Consider the following 16,793-nt stretch of genomic DNA (forward strand, 5'->3'; position numbering starts at 1 on the left):
GATAATACAAAACATGCTGTCCTTGTTTGAACTTTATCTATGTATCCCGTTAATCCTATCTGGTAAAGATCCCAAACCGCTCAGCAGTATTCTAAAATAGGACGGTCAAGTGTAGTGTAGAGAGCCTCTTTAGCAGCTCTGTTACATTTTCTAAGTGTCCTGCCAATGAAACGCAGTCTTTGATTAGCCTTCCCGACAACATTTTCTGTATGCTGTAATTCGTAGGTATTTAGATGAATTTACTGTTTGCCTGATTTATTATGTGAGCAAAGTTTAACGGATTCCTTTTAGCACTCACGTGGAGGACCTCACACTTTTCGTTATTTAGTGTCAATTGCCAATTTTTGCACCATACAAATATCTCTTCGAAATCGTTTTGCAATTTGTTTTGATCTTCTGATGACTTTACGAGTCGATAAATAACAGCATCATTTGCAAACAACCTAAGACGGCTACTCATAATTGTCTCCTAAATCGTTTAAATAGATAAGGAATAGTAAAGGGCCTATAACACTACCTTGGGGAACGCCAGAAATCACTTCTGTTTTACCCGATGACTTTTCGTCAGTTACTACGAACTATGACCTCTCTGACAGGAAATCATGAATCCTCTCATATTGAGACGATATTCCATAAGTACGCAGTTTCACTACAAGCCGCTTGTGTGATTCAGTATCAAAAGCCTTCTGGAAAGCTAGAAATACGGAATCATTTTGAAATCCCTTATCACTAGCATTCAACACTTGGCGTGAGTGAAGAGCTAGTTGTGTTTCACAAGAACGATGTTTTATAAATCCGTGTTGGTTTTATGTCAGTAAACCGTTTTCTTCGAAGTGATTCATGATGTTCCAACACAATATATGTTCCAAGATCCTGCTGCATATCGACGTTAATGATACGGGCCTGTAATTTAGTGGATTTCTTGAATATCGGTGTGACCTGTGCAACTTTCCAGTCTTTGGGTACAGAACTTAAGTCGAGCGAACGTATATGATTTAATCATCATACTCTGAAAGGAACCTAACTGGTATACGCTCTGGATCGGAAGGCTTGCTTTTGTTAAGTGATTTAAGTTGCTTCACTAAGCCGAGGATATCTATGGTTCAAATGGCTCTGAGCACCATGGGACTTAACTTCTGAGGTCATCTGTCACCTAGAACTTAGAACTACTTAAACCTAACTAACCTAAGGAGATCACGTACATCCATGCCCGAGGCAGGATTCGAACATTTTCTGCCAGGTTTCGAGACAAAGTTTTGTTGTGGAAAATATTATAAGCATCTCGCATTGAAGTCAGCACTAAATTTCGAGCTTGTGTAAAAGGTGGCCAATCTTGGAGATTTTGTGTCCGTTTAAGTTTGGCATGTTTTTTTCGATGTTGCAGCAACTGTGTTCTGACCCATTTTGTGTACCAAGAAGGATCAGCTCCGTCTTTGTTTATTTATTTGGTGTTAATCCACCAATTGCTGATGATATACCTAAATACTTAAATTTCTCGTTAATGTAAGTAATGAATTTGAGACAAGCAACCAAATAAAACCAAAGTTTGACGTCTACGTTTATGGGCCAGGTAGGTCTTACAATCCACATTGGCTGACAGTTGTTCCTGCAATGGACCGGTGTGGCTGTAGCGGGGCCGTGATGGCATGTGTCGGGTTGTAGGAGGAAGCACTCACAGGAGGGAAATGTTTCGCGAGTCACGCTTTGCCACGTCTGACGTGTGTACTACTTGTCCATTATTACTTGAGACGCATAGTTATCTAATTATTGCCATAGTAAGCAGAACGTAGCCATTTCTAATTCAAACATTATGTTTGAACGCTTGCTGATTGGTTTTTTGGGGGAGGAGACCAGACAGTGATGTCGTTGGTCTCGTAGGATTAGGAAAGGACGGGGAAGGAAGTCGACCGTACCCTTTCAAAGGAGCCATCCCGGCATTTGCCTGGAACGATTTAGGGAAATCACAGGAAAACCTAAATCAGGATGGTCGGATGCGGGATTGAACTGCCTTCCGCCCGACTGCGAGTCCAGTGTGTTAACCACTGTGCCACCTCGGTCGGTAGAACGCTTGTGTATGCTGTGTTCACTGAACGATGAAGAGCTAACTGAACTAGGGAGGACCAGTGCAGACTAAGACTTATTTACCCATGAAGTATACTATGTTGAAATAAGAACATACTTACCATTGGTAAAATAAAATGATCTATAATGATTATCTATGACTGCAAATATTTATATAATTCTAGAGGACCTGGTAGGCAGATGTTGTCCAGCCATAGACCTCACTTGTAAAAACGTATGTCTTGAACTAAAATATTTTATTCATTGTAATTGAAATACCTCGATACATTAATGTAATTAGATGAAGAACAACTAAATTAAGAAAAGTGGATCTCTTAAATCTAAATAATGAATGTTATTTAGCCATGAAATGTCATCATAGTAAAGATAAATGTTGAAATGAATTTATCTTAATGTAAATGTGTGAACAATATTTTTGGTTATTCCTTCTCCTAGTGTGTACATGTGCAGGTCTGCCGACCCATGAAAATGCAGCATAAAGTTTCCCATGCAAGAAACATAGATTTTGCAGATTCAGTCCACATGTAGCCAATTTTTGGCATTGTTTCTCAGTTATCGTTATTGCAAAAGCCAAACGAATAGGAAATTGTTAAGTGCTTGAACTGATTCGGTGTATATGAAAGTATCACTGGAATGCGTGATAGCAGTATATTTTCTCCCTTGAATTTTCGATTCAGTGTTGTCGCTTCTACGAGTTTTTTCACAATTGGTTTGATTACCAATCGTGTGCCATTGCAGAGTTTGGGAGTATTTAAATTGCGAAGCAAAATGATTGGTGAACCAATTTTCAAGTGCAGATTATGTTGTGGTAGTTCAGGCATATCGAGTGAATTTAAGATTTCTATGGGGTAACTGACAACTTCGTTTACACGAGACACACAGTATCAAAAATGGTTCAAATGGCTCTGAGCACTATGGGACTTAACTTCTAAGGTCATCAGTCCCCTAGAACTTAGAACTACTTAAACCTAACTAACCTAAGGACATCACATACATCCATGCCCGAGGCAGGATTCGAACCTGCGACCGTAGCGGCCGCGCGGTTCCAGACTGTAGCGCCTAGAACCGCTCGGCCACTCTGGCCGGCCACACAGTATCGCCTGATCTTAATGTCATTAGTTCACTAGTAATATTAGTTGTATCTGGAAACTGATCTGATCAACATCGACATATTTAGTTGCCAAAACCGCTCGTCCACTGAGCCAGGCTCCAGCTCTCAGCTGATATACTATTGCAGTGCGGCAAATTAATTGTTCATCTATTGATGTGTTTTTGTTGTAGTACATTTATTAAATTTCGTGTATTTTTTGATTTGTTTCAGAGATTACATTTCTAAGTGTAAATCTATTCGGTCTGGTCTGCAGTAGCTCATTAACGTATCAGCGTCCGTTGGTGGCACATCAGGAGGGAAGCAAGTCGCGTAGTGAGAATTCTGACTGCTTTTACGGTTTACTTATGCAGTTAGTCTTGCTAGAACGACTAGGATGCGTGCATGCTGTGTGCGGAGGCAGGAGCAGCTGGCCGCAGTTCGCGAACAGCTGAATGCGCCTTTGACTACGGTCAGACAACTTCCGGCTGCTGCGTCGGAGTGCAGCGGTGGCGGAGAACGTGGCGCGTCGCATGAGGCACCTCAGGTGCCGGCTGTCTTGCCCACGGGCTCTGCTTCCGAGGCAGCTCCTTGTGCACCCGATACCGTGGATACCAGTCTCGCCATAACAGTTCGCGACTGGAACGTTCAGTTTAGTTCGCGGTTCCGCCGCGAACTAGGTCGCTCTTTTAGTTCGTTAGCTCCCATCTCGATCTCCAGAAAGACAGTTCGCTCGCTTTGCTACCGCTACTGGACACGCTCTTTTATTCGTTGTGTTTGTATTTTAAATAATGGCCAGTGTTGCCATTGCCTGTATTATTACAGTTTTATGAAGAGTAATTAGACTTCGAAAGGGCAAATAAACCAGTTATTTACACAAATGGGTAAAATGGGATAGTCAACTACTTTACATACAGTGCACTAACTACTTTACTTTACATACAGTGCACTCGTAGTATTTTAATTTTAAAATATATTTGTTTATTTATTTATTAGTCCATTGTAGAAATATTACTTACAGAACATGCTAAATGCGTTTTTTTGTGAATAAAAATACACTTTCATAAATAATCGACTTTTTTAAAATTTTGGAAATAACCAACAAAAAATATTTCTGCTTTAAGTACAGGTTAAGTACTATATGGCACAAACAATAATACCTTTATCATTAACAGAAGAAACACTAACACTTATAATTAGTTACCAAACAATAGACATAGAAAAAATAACTATGACCCCTGAGAGTGAGATCGTATTTTAAAGGATACTTTTTGCTCTTTGCATTATCATTCTTTAAATAATGTCTTCTAATTTTCAAGTGAAATATTACAAAAATTTACATATTATTATGTAAAAACATTAATTTGGAAACTTTGTTCGTTGAAAACAGTGTTCTTCCTTCATTAAGTATTTGTCTCGTCGCCGAAAACACGTGTTCGCAGCGCTACTATGCAAAATCTCTTTAACACATGTGCATATACATGAGGATATAACTGACGACGCTCGTGTCACCACTCAAACGGATCTTTTTTTCGATCGAAATACTCTTCATTGAGGTATTTATCGAGTTCGCGAATACCAGCAGCATGTTGGCTATCTGGTCTAGTGATTTTTCTTATTTCTTGGCCATACTCGTCCCATATAGAGTCTTTTTTATTTTCATTGCTGCTGGTTCTAGAACAAGACGCCGAAGGGTCGCTAGCAGTAGGATCAGCCACTAAAATATCTCGATTCTCCCTCTGAAGTGACTGCACTCTGCCAACTGTTTTGAGATGTTGTATTGCAACATCACAAGCTTTTCTATTTCTAAATACTCTCTGTCTAAATCGTGGGTCCAGAATAGTTATTCTCTAAATCTTTTAACCGGTCTTCCATCCCTTTCTTAATCACTGATTGCACAGCGACTATTTTTTTTATTGTTACAAGCATGCTTCTGCAGAAAACTGTTGAGCAGGTTACAAAACACAATAACTTTTGACAAAGTCACATTTCTTTCGGCTCTTATTTCTACCGTAAGTTCATAGAATGGACTAAGTAAGGGCAAAACTCATATTATTTGCCAGTCACTTTCTTTTATTGTTAGGTCTGAGCGCAGAAGTGCTAACGTAGCAATCACTGCATCCTTTACCTTCATTATTCGCTGAAGCATGTCAAAAGTAGAATTCCAGTGGGTCTGGGCGTCCTGTTTGAGCTACGATTGAAAAGCTCGACATTATTTTTGACTTGTGCCAAAACGTCAGATATTTATTTAGTAGCTTCTTGTACAACAACATTTAGAGAGTGAGCGAAACATGAGACTGATCGCCACACACCAAGTCTGACAGCAGGTAAGATATTTGCAGTATTATCGCTAACAATAGTAGCAACTTTGGGGGAAATATGCCAATCTGTCATAGCGTCTTTCATGAAATTGCACAAGTTTTGGCTGGTATGCAGCTCTTTATAATTAATACTACCAAGTAATGCCGACTGAAGCTACAATGGCTATATAGCCTTCATTATTCCTCGATGTCCAACCATCAGTACTGAGAGATAACGCAGATACAGCTTGCACCTTCCTTTGTACTTCATCCATTATGTCATTGTGAACCCTTGTTATTAAATTTTCAGATAACGTTTTTCTTGATGGAAGTTTGTAATTTGGGCAATGAGAAACTAGTTCTATCAGTTTTCGAAAATCTTTTCTTCCACAATTCGTGATGCCCTTTAGCTACCATCTTGACAACTTGTCTGTCTATTTCTTCAACCTTTCGGACTGGCGGTGGTCTTCGAATATATTGGTTCATTGATTGCTGGGAGGCTGATATCGAAATAACATTCTGCAATAAGGATCTAGTTTGATTTCCTTGCAGTGAATTTAATCTAGACATTATCGGCGGTTGTCTTTCCACCGTTATTGGGATTAAAGCGTGTTTTGTTTTCATATGCAGGGTTAAATTTCCGTTTGAGCCTCCTCCAGTACTTATTAATGTTGAACAGTGGTTAGATTTTGCTTTTCTGTTATCTGTGTCTTCAGTGAAATGTGTACACAAGGAACTATCTTTCCTTTTTGATGACATCGTAATAAACAGCCTAAAACAAAACATAGTGACCCTATAATCAGCCGATACGCATTACCGTACTCCTCATCATCGCATTGTAGAAGTCCATTGTTATGTGATGATAGTCATTTTACATTACACATTTTAGGTGCTGCACTTACCTAACGCTGTGTACGATTTTACTTCTTGATACTACGGTTATATATCAGACACTGCAGTGCAGAATACCGTAAAACAGAAAATTCGCGGCACTGAACTATGTAACTGCAGCTGGCAGACGCTCAGCACGATATGACGCTCATTGACTGCTGGCGGTATTGTCCGTCGGTCTTCGGAAAAGAGCGAACGAACTAAGTAGCGAGGTTATCCGTGAACTAGTTCGCGTAGTTGGACTGTGGGAGTGTTCTCCCGAACTAGTTCGCTCGCGAACTACACAAGGCTAGTGGATACGTCATCACAGCAGGCTGAATGGCGGGTTGTAACGCATTTTTCGTCGCTCGCGGTGGAGCGCTAACGTGGAAACTGGCCGCCTGTCGTCGCCCATTCATCCTGTGTGTGGATAGGTGGCGCTCCTTCAGCAGGGTCCGAGCAGGCACGCGGGTTTGATAGTTATTGGAAGCTGCCCCTTACGCAGGTTGCGTTCAGCGCTGGAAAGAAAGCCGATGTGAATTCGGTGTGTCTACCAGGGGGGCCTCATCCGAGATATAGAAGCAGCCTTGATTGCGGCTATCGAGCGTGCAGGGTGCAGTCGTCTGCAAGATGTGGCTCATGTCGGTATCTTCAGTTCGTTCAGCTGGCTCGCGGAGGTGGTGAAAAGCAGGGTCAAACAGAGCTCGCAATTTTCAGCATTGTTCCCACAGTCGATTGGGGTCCTTTGGTTTGGAGCCAAGTGGAGGGTCAACAACCAAAGGTTTCGTCGACTCTGTGATGATCTTGGCTGCACATTTCTAGACCTGCGTTATCGTGTGGGGATTTGTAGAACTCCCCCCTGATGGAGCAAGAGTGCACTACCAAAAGGAAGCGGCTACTTGGATAGCAGAGTATTTGTGGAGTGCACGTGAGGGTGTTTTCGGCTAGGAAGTTGTCTGAGGTGCTGTGATGAACACTCGCCAGTTGATATGCAGCAAGGGAAGTCAAACAGCGTTCGGAATAAAGACACTTCGACTGTCATAATTTTATCAGTAAACTGTCGAAGTGTTCACAATAGAGCTCCCGAATTTACTACCCTCGAGGAAAGTTCTCGCGCTCAAATTACTCTTGAGATCGAGAACTGGCTGAAGCCCGAAGTGGATAGCTCCGAAATATTTAGTGAGTCGTTTAGAGACCGCAGAAGGGGGAATGTTCATTGCAGTTGACAAAAACATTATCTCTAGTGAGGTAGTGCCACCCGGTTCTGTTGTGACAGTTTCAGAGCCATTCCAACATAGTCTAGGGTCAATAGCGCGTAAATACCCAGGTCATGCAATACTAGTTGGAGGCGGCTTTAACCTACAAGTATAGTCTGGGATGTCCGTAGACTTATTGCGGGGGGGGGGGGGGGGGTTACAGACAGACAGTTATGCGAACTACTTTTGAATGCGTTTTCTGAGAACAGCCTTGAGCAGCTAGCTCAGCAGTCCACACCAACGGAAATAGCTTAGATCTTTTAGCTACAAATACGCCACACCTAATCGACAATGTCAGTGTAGAAACGGGGATTAGCGATCATGATGTCACTGTAGCAATTATGATTACGAAAGTTAATAAATCAGTCAAGAAGACTCGAAGAGTGTTTCTTCTAGATAGAGCAGATAATCAGTTATTAGTATCTCGCTTAGCGAACTGGCATTTAGTTCCAGTAAGATGAATGTAAAGAAACTGTGGACATAGTTTAAGCAGATCGTAAATCTTGGTCTGGAGAGCTACACTATGTGATCAAAAGTATCCGGGCACTCCCAAAACATACTTTTTCCATATTACGTGCACTGTGCTGCCAGTTACTGACAGGTCATTAGACATCGTGAGAGAGGAGAATGGGGGGCTCCGCCGAACTCACGGACTTCGAACGTGGTCAGGTGATTGCGTGTCACTCGTGTCATACGTCTGTACGCGACACTTACACGCTCCTAAACATCCCTAGGTCCACTGTTTCCGATGTGATAGTGAAGTGGAAACGTGAAGGGATACTTGCAGCGCAAAAGCGTACAGGCCGACCTCGTCTGTTGACTGACAGAGGCCGCCGACAGTTGAAGAGGGCCGTAATGTGTAATAGGCAGACAGCTATCCAGACCATCACACAGGAATTCCAAACTGCATCAGGATCCACTGCAAGTACTATGACAATTAGGGGGGGGGGGGAGTTTAGAAAACTTGGATTTTATGGTCGAGCAGCAGCTCATAAGCCACACATCACGCCGGCAAATGCCAAACGACACTTCGTTTGGAGTAAGGAGCGTAAACAGTGGACCATTGAACAGTAAAAAACGTGGTGTGGAGTGACGAATTACGGTACACAATGTGGCGATCCGATAGCAGGGTGTGGGTATGGCGAATGCCCGGTGAATGTCATCTGCCAGTGTGTGTAGTGCCGACAGTAAAATTGGGAGGCGGTGGTGTTATGGCGCGGTAGTGTTTTTCATGGAGGGGGCTTCACCTCTTGTTGTATTGTGTGGCACTATTACAGTAGAGGTTGATGTTTTGAGCACCTTGTTGCTTCCCAGTGTTGAAGAGCAATTCGGGGACGGCGATTGCATCTTTAAACAAGATCGAGCACCTGTTCATAATTCACGGCCTGGGGCGGAGTGGTTACGACAATAACATTCCTGTAAAGGACTGGCCTGCACAGAGTCCTGACCTGAATCCTATAAAACAGCTTTGGGATGTTTTGGAACTCCGACTTCGTGCCAGACCTCACGACCAACATCGATACCTCTCCTCAGTGCAGCACTCCGTGAGGAATGGGCTGCCTTTGCCCAAGAAACCTTCCATCACACGATTGAACGTATGCCTGTGAGAGTGGAAGCTGTCATCAAGGCTAAGGGTGGGCAAGCACAATATTGAATTTAGCATTACCGATGGAGGGCGCCACGAACTTGCAGTAGTTTTCAGCCAGGTGTCCGGATAGTTTTGATCACATAGTGTATGTACCTAGTAAGTGGATAAAATATGGAAAAGACACAATATAGTTTAATAACGAAATTCGGAGGATTCTGAGGAAGCAGAGGCTATTGCACTCTAGGTTCGAAAGGGAACGCACAGATGATGACAAGCGAAGTAAGTCAGTAGAGATTCGGGCGTATGTGGAAAGATCTATGCGCAACGCTTACGACAACTACCACCGTCACACCTTGGCAAAAGATCTGGCAAAGAACTCGAGGAAATTCTGGTTTCATGCAGCCAAAGTTTTAAATTTCAAGTTCAAGAAATCGTTCACACAGTAGAATCGTACAAACAGACCGTCATTTCATCATCGGACAGTCTCCCATATGGACGACATAGTAATAAGCACACCTAGCGTAGAGAAACAACTGAAAGATTTGAAAGTAAATAAATCACCAGGTCCAGATGGAACCCTTGTTCCATTTTACAAAGAATATTCTACAGCAATGGCCCCTTACCTAGCTTGAATTTGTCGTGAATCTCACGTCCAGCACAAAGTCCCAAGCAATTGGAAAAAGGCACAGGTGACTCCAGTATATAAAAAAGGTAAAAGAAAGGGTCATCAAAACTACAGACCAATATCTGTAACTTCTGTCTGTTGCAGAATCCTTGAACATATTCTCAGTTCGAATATAATAACTTTTTTTGAGAGTGAGAATCTTGTGTCCACGAATCAGCGTGGTTTTAGAAAGCATCGCTCGTGCGAATCTCAGCTTGCACTTTTCTCACATGATATAGTGCGAACCATGCATGAAGGGCAACTGGAAGATCCCATATTTCTAGGTTTCTCGAAGGCATTTGACACGATGCTCCATTGCAGGCTGTTAACGAAGGTACGAGCATATGGAATAAGTTTGCGGATATTTGAGTGGCTTGAAGATTTCTTAAATAATAGAAGCCAGCATGTTGTCCTTGATGGCGAGTGTTCATCAGAGGCCGGCCGCTGGTGGCCGAGCGGTACTGGCGCTGCTGTCTGGAACCGCGCGACCGCTACGGTCGCAGGTTCGAATCCTGCCTCGGGCATGGATGTGTGTGTTGTCCTTAGGTTAGTGAGGTTTAAGTAGTTCTAAGTTCTAGGGGACTTATGACCTCAGCAGTTGAGTCCCATAGTGCTCAGAGCCATTTGAACCATTTTTGTTCATCAGAGGCAAGGGTATTGTCAGGAGTGTCCCAGAGAAGAGTGATAGGACCGCTGTTGTTCTCTATATGCATACATGATTTGGCGGACAGGGTGGGCAGTAATCTGCGGTTGTTTGCTGATGATGCCGTGGTCTGTGGTAAGCTGTCGAAGTTGTGTATCTGTAGGAAGATACACAATGACTTCGACAAAATTTCAAGTTGGTGTGATGAATGGCAGCTAGCCCTAAATGTGGAAAAATGTAAGTTTATGCGGACGAGTAGGAAGAACAAACGTGTGATGTTCGGATACAGTATCACTAGTGTCCTGCTTGACACAGTCAAGTCGTTTAAATATCTGGGCGTAACGTTGGAAAGCGATATGAGGTGGAACTGTGAGAGCTGTGGTAGGATAGGCGAATGGTTGACTTCGGTTTATTGGCAGACTTTTAGGAAAGAAGTTCACCTGTAAAGAAGACTGCATATAGGACGTTGGTGCGACCTATTCTTGAGTACTGCTCGAGTGTTTGGGATCTGTACCAGGACGGATTGAAGGAAGAAATTGAAGCAATTCAGTGGCGCGTTGATAGATTTGTTACCGGTAGGTTCGAACAACACATTAGTGTTACGGAGATGCTTCTGGAACTCAAATGAGAATCCCGGGAGGGGGAGGGGGATGAGGCGACGTTATTTTCGAGAAACTCTTTTGAAAAAATTTAGAGAAGCTGACTGCCGATCGATTCTACTGCCACCAAAGTACATAAAGGATATATATAAAGTCCAGGAACATTTTGAATTATTGATTGCACAAGAACTCAACATTGTACAGATGTCATACATATTGAATTTTGAAGATAAACTCTGAAAGTTTTTTTTTTACAAACATTCGATACGCGAACCTAGAGTGACCCTGCAGGCGTCAATACGGCAACCGAATTCTTGCCATACCCGTCCCAGCATGGCATCGTTGACTGTGACAATTGCTTCCCATGTTCTCTCCCGGAGCTCTGCTACCTCACGTGGTAGACGCAGAACATACACCAGAACTTTAATGTTTCCCCACAGAAAAAAGTTACACGGAGTGAGATCTGGCGATCGGATTGGCAATTTCACGAAACAGCTGTCCTCTCCTGCAGCATGGCCATAGTTCCGATTAGCGCCGACTATCGGCAAATTACCAAACTACGTAGTGGCGGAACATGGGGAAAAAAAAAACTTTCAAGGTTTCTCTTCAAAATCACATATGTATGATATCTGTTCAGTGCTTGGTTCTTGTGCGATAAATAATTGAAAGTGTTCCCGGACTTGATGTATACCCTGTACATTGCGCGTAAGGACCACGAACATACGATACAAGATATTAGGGCTCATACGGAGGCATATAGATAGTCCTTTTTCTCTTGCTCTATTTGCGAATGGAACAGGAAACAGTCACGCACCGAGCTGTGGCTTGTAGGTGTAAGTGCAGATGCGTGGTTGATGTACATCGATTGATTAAATTAGGAAATACACTCTCCTTTAACTCATTTTCAGATGTCACGGTCTTGCAGAAACTGTCTGGCTCATCTTCGTGCAAATGAATTTTACCGTCACCATATCCAGCCGTTATTTGGAGAATGTGTTTGCTGATGCACTGTTTTATAATTGCACACGCACATTTATCGTCAGCCGGAGTGTCTGAACATTTGGCCACAAAGTGGTTAATTTCATACATGCTTTAATCGCATCTGCGTACGCAGAACGTGGAATGAATGGAAGGTAAAATGAAATGAAATGTCGTGTGGCTAGGGCCTCCCGTCGGGTAGGCCCGTCTCCTGCTGCCAGTCGTTTTAGGTGGCGCCACTCCGGCAACTTGCTGAAAATTTCCGCATAACAACAATAGGGCCCTACAGAAAGTCTGGTACTGCCATTCAGATCTTGCAATAGAATGTTCATGAGCGACTGCGTGTTCATCACAGATAATAATTTGGCATTTGTTGAGTAAATTAGCCATACCGGATCGATTTTTGGTGTTGTACACCGCATTTTAATTATTATGAGTGTTCGATGGCAGCTAGAGCACTGAATGTGATGTTGTTTCGCCGTCCAATAATGTAGCATCAATGCCTGACGGTTCAATGGCTGATACGATTTTATTTTGCGATCGTTTTCTTGCAAGTATGAGCGAAATGGGGAATGTTTTGCTGGTGCCACCTGGCGCGTCCAAATATACACTACTGGCCATTAAAATTGCTACACCACGAAGATGACGTGGTACAGACGCGAAATTTAACCGACAGGAAGAAGATGCTGTGATATGCAAATGATTAGCTTTTCAGAGCATTCACACAAGGTTGGCGCCGGTGGCGACACCTACAACGTGCTGATATGAGGATAGTTGCCAACAGATTTCTCATGCACAAACAGCAGTTGAGCGGCGATGCCTGGTGAAACGTTGTTGTGATGCCTCGTGTAAGCAGGAGAAATGCATACCATCACGTTTTCGACTTTGATAAAGGTCGTATTGTAGCCTATCGCGATTGCGGTTTATCGTTTAACGTTGCTGGTCGCATTGGTCGAGATCCAATGACTGTTAGCAGAGTATGGAATCGGTGGGTTCATTTGGGTAATACGAAACGCCGTGCTGGATTCCAACGGCCTCGTAACACTAGCAGTCAAGATGACAGGCATCTTTATCACGTGGCTGTAACGAATCGTGCAGCCACGTCTCGATCCCTGAGTCAACAGATGGGGACGTTTGCAAGACAACAATCATCTGCACGAACCATCATGATAGTCGTATCCGTGTTTCGCGACGTCGCGGTGAACACACATTGGAAGCGTGTATTCATCATCACCATACTGGCGTATCACCTGGAGTGATGGTATGGGGTGTCATTGGTTACACGCCTCGTGTTCGCATTGACGGAACTTTGAACAGTAGGTGTTACATTTCGGGTGTGTTACTACCTGTGGCTCTACCCTTCATTCGATCCCTGCGAAACCCTACATTTCAGTAGCATAATGCAGGACCGCCTGTTGCAGGTCCTGTACGGACCTTTCTGGATACAGAAAATGTTCGACTGCTGCCCTGGGCAGCACATTCTCCAGATATCTCACCAACTGAGTCTGGTCAATGGTGGCCGAACAACTGGCTCGTCACAATACTCCAGTCACTACTCTTGATGAACTGTGGTATCGTGTTGAAGCTGTATGGGCAGCTGTACCTGTTTACGCCATCCAAGCCCTGTTTGACTCAATGCCCAGGCGTATCAAGGCCGTTATTACGGCTAGAGGTGGTTGTTCTGGGTACTGATTTCTCAGTATCTATGCACCCAAGTTGCGTGAAAATGTAATCACATGTCAGTTACAGTATAATTTATTTGTCCAATGAATACCCGTTTATTATCTGCATTTCTTTTTGGTGGTTGAGGGTCTTCAGTCGTCAACGTAATTCAATCATAAATGGCAGTTTGCTCGTCAGTGAGCAATTGCTCATTAATTGCAAAAACTGTAGCCAAATGGACCATATCGAACTATTGTTCTTTCTGTATATCAATAAAATTTGATGCCGGGTGTTTAGGCAATGGCATACGAAAATTGATCATTGGCGTATTTGAAATTAAAATGCGAAGATCCCCGATCAAAATCGTGTCTCATTGTATATTTCCGATGAGTCCTACTTCCGTGAAGTACGTCGTTTTGAAGACAGAGTGAGCAGGGCCTTCCGCCATTTTAAGTAGCTCCAAACATTAGCAGACTACTGTTTAGGATTGTTTCTTGTTCATTATTTCTATTGTGTGCGGGCAACGACTGTTTTAAATACTAAAAGTTATAGTGCTTGCCTTAATAACATAGTGCTAGGAATGCAATTTCGAAACTTTTTCTCTCCTTGAATGCGCATTTGCTCTAGTAATACGACACAATTTGCCTCATTAACGTAGCTTGTTTTTTTGCTCGTATATTTCGGATAACCAGAAACAGAAGATCAAATGGTTCTAATGGCTCTGAGCACTTTGGGACTTAACATCTGAGGTCATGAGTCCCCTAGAAATTAGAACTACTTAAAACTAACTAACCTAAGGACATCACACACATCCATGCCCGAGGCAGGATTCGAACCTGCGACCGTAGCGGTCGCGCGGTTCCTGGCTGTAGCGCCGGCAGAAACAGAAGAAAGTGATGTGAAAAGCATGCCTTTGTAGTCCTTTTAATTCCACTTTTGCTGTACTTGTATCGATAGCAAATGAAACTAAACCAATGCTTATTTGCATACTGGTCTCGGTACCGCTTCACGTTCTTAACATTTTCAGCTTTCGACTTGTATTCATTTTAAATGTTCACTTTTGCAAAAAAAACTTAGCTACGTGTTCTTTTTCCTAGCCCCTGAACGTGTGTAGTGAGGAAAGAAGAAAGCATACTATTTATCTTGTGCACGTCAACAAAGCGAATGATTATTGAAATGTCAGAGAAACAGAACTGCACAGAGTTATACCTCCATGTACAGTAGAGTTCTTATCTTGTTAGATTGTCATTGCATTATTCTTACTGTAGTCTACCCATCTCACTTTGAAATATTACCTATGTTGCGTCATTCCAGTGTGTGGCCAATAATGGCAGTTTACAGGGTAAAAAGAAACGATATAATTTTTAAAAATCTTTCAGCAAAATGGAATGCTATAAACGTAATTAAGGGAATAGTCTCAAACGCTTAAGACCCCTTAACATGGATATTTTGCTTTAACATATATGTGAGAAACTTTTTAGTAATGATAGCCTAACCTTTGTTAGATGTAGGACTACCTTTCCAACAGTAGCCTATTTGCTTCTTTTCTCGCCAGTAACTCTGTAACATTTTCGGGAATAACCATACTTAGCATAATTGGAATGTATTTCTACTTTAATCATCTGCTTCAAATTACTTCCGAATTTCATTTTGAGGTTTTCAAAGTATATAAATATATACTAAGCTTTGTGATACACCAATACTTAGTTGCTTAGTTTCATTTTCCATATGTCATTTTCATGATAAATACGAATGATGTGGAACGAGTCATATACTGACATAAATATTTTTTTGTAAATATGCCCCCATGCTGAACATTTATTAGTTTTTTCGCTTTTTAATTAGACGTCACACACATTACAGCAATAGATAATCTTCTGCTGAATGGGAGTTATCAAAGAGAAACGTTTTCAATTTCATTTCATATTTTACTTTGCTGTGTATCATTCGTTTTATATCAATTGGTAAGTGATCAAAACTTTTGATTGCAGCGTTGTGAACCCCCGTGTGTGCTACAGACAACCTTAATATGACGTGATGAACGTCATTTTTTTCTTCTGGTATTGTTATTATGTACATCATTGTTCCTGCTGAAATGCAGTGGATTATTTACGACAAACTTCATGAGGGTAAAACTATACTATGAAACGGATAGATTGGTACTCACAATGCCGGGCACAAGGTTGGCCTGACGGAGTGTTCACATAAATTTTCAGGCAAAGCCTTCTTCAAAAAGGAAGCGCGGCACACATATAAAACTCACTCAAACATGACTTCTGTCTCCGTCTGTTCTAACGAGAATCTTTTTTTTTAAGAGGGAGAAATGTAAACAAGGAATAATAAGTATCGGCGAATTTAGGGCTCCAGATGCTGCCCCGACAATCAGCGCTGTTACGTAGCCCTGTGTTGTGCGGAGAAAGTTGATAGTGTATGGCTTCTCGCGTCCGTCGTAATTTAATTTATTATTTACTACAGAAATTGACTTGTAATCGTGATTTTTGCCGACTTACGTGGTGGGCCTTAATCAGAATGATATTTCATTCAATTTTAAATTACAATTAAATGCTTTTGTGTAGTTGTCTATGTTTTAACAATATTAATCTTCAGTGGAAATTATTTGTTACGTTAATGACGCAAGACTCACTGCATCTTAAAACATGAGCATATACGTCGAACAATAGAATGAACTTTTCATATTAATTTCCTCGGCTAGTCAGTTCACTTTAAAGCAAAATATCTTTAGTCATTAATTACGCGTGAGAGTATTTTTTCTTACCTCCGTTAACCATTGCATTGTACTCGGAGTCCTGGCTCTGTCTCATGGCTGTTGTACTGAAAGTAAGAATCTTAAAGCTACGTGTTTTCTTCAGCGTCGGACTGCTGTCGAACGAGTTTTTCGCTTCCGTTAAATTTTATACGTTAATATCGCCACGTAATGGCGTCGGCCGCTGCGATTCTTGCACTGTAAATTACTCCAGTGCAGGTTAATTCAAGGAAGGTGGACATGAAATCGGGATCACCTCTTGCAAATTGAAAGTGAACAATAATATTAAATCAATATATT

General features: G+C 42.1%; 1 protein-coding gene across 1 annotated transcript in view; it reads left to right on the forward strand.

The window, feature by feature from the left end:
* LOC126355902 (attractin-like) overlaps positions 1 to 16,793 on the forward strand; it is a 167,762-nt gene that overhangs the window by 137,127 nt on the left and 13,842 nt on the right. The window lies entirely within an intron of this gene.

Source organism: Schistocerca gregaria, chromosome 3 (genome assembly GCF_023897955.1).
Source record: "Schistocerca gregaria isolate iqSchGreg1 chromosome 3, iqSchGreg1.2, whole genome shotgun sequence".
Classification (NCBI taxonomy): domain Eukaryota; kingdom Metazoa; phylum Arthropoda; class Insecta; order Orthoptera; family Acrididae; genus Schistocerca; species Schistocerca gregaria.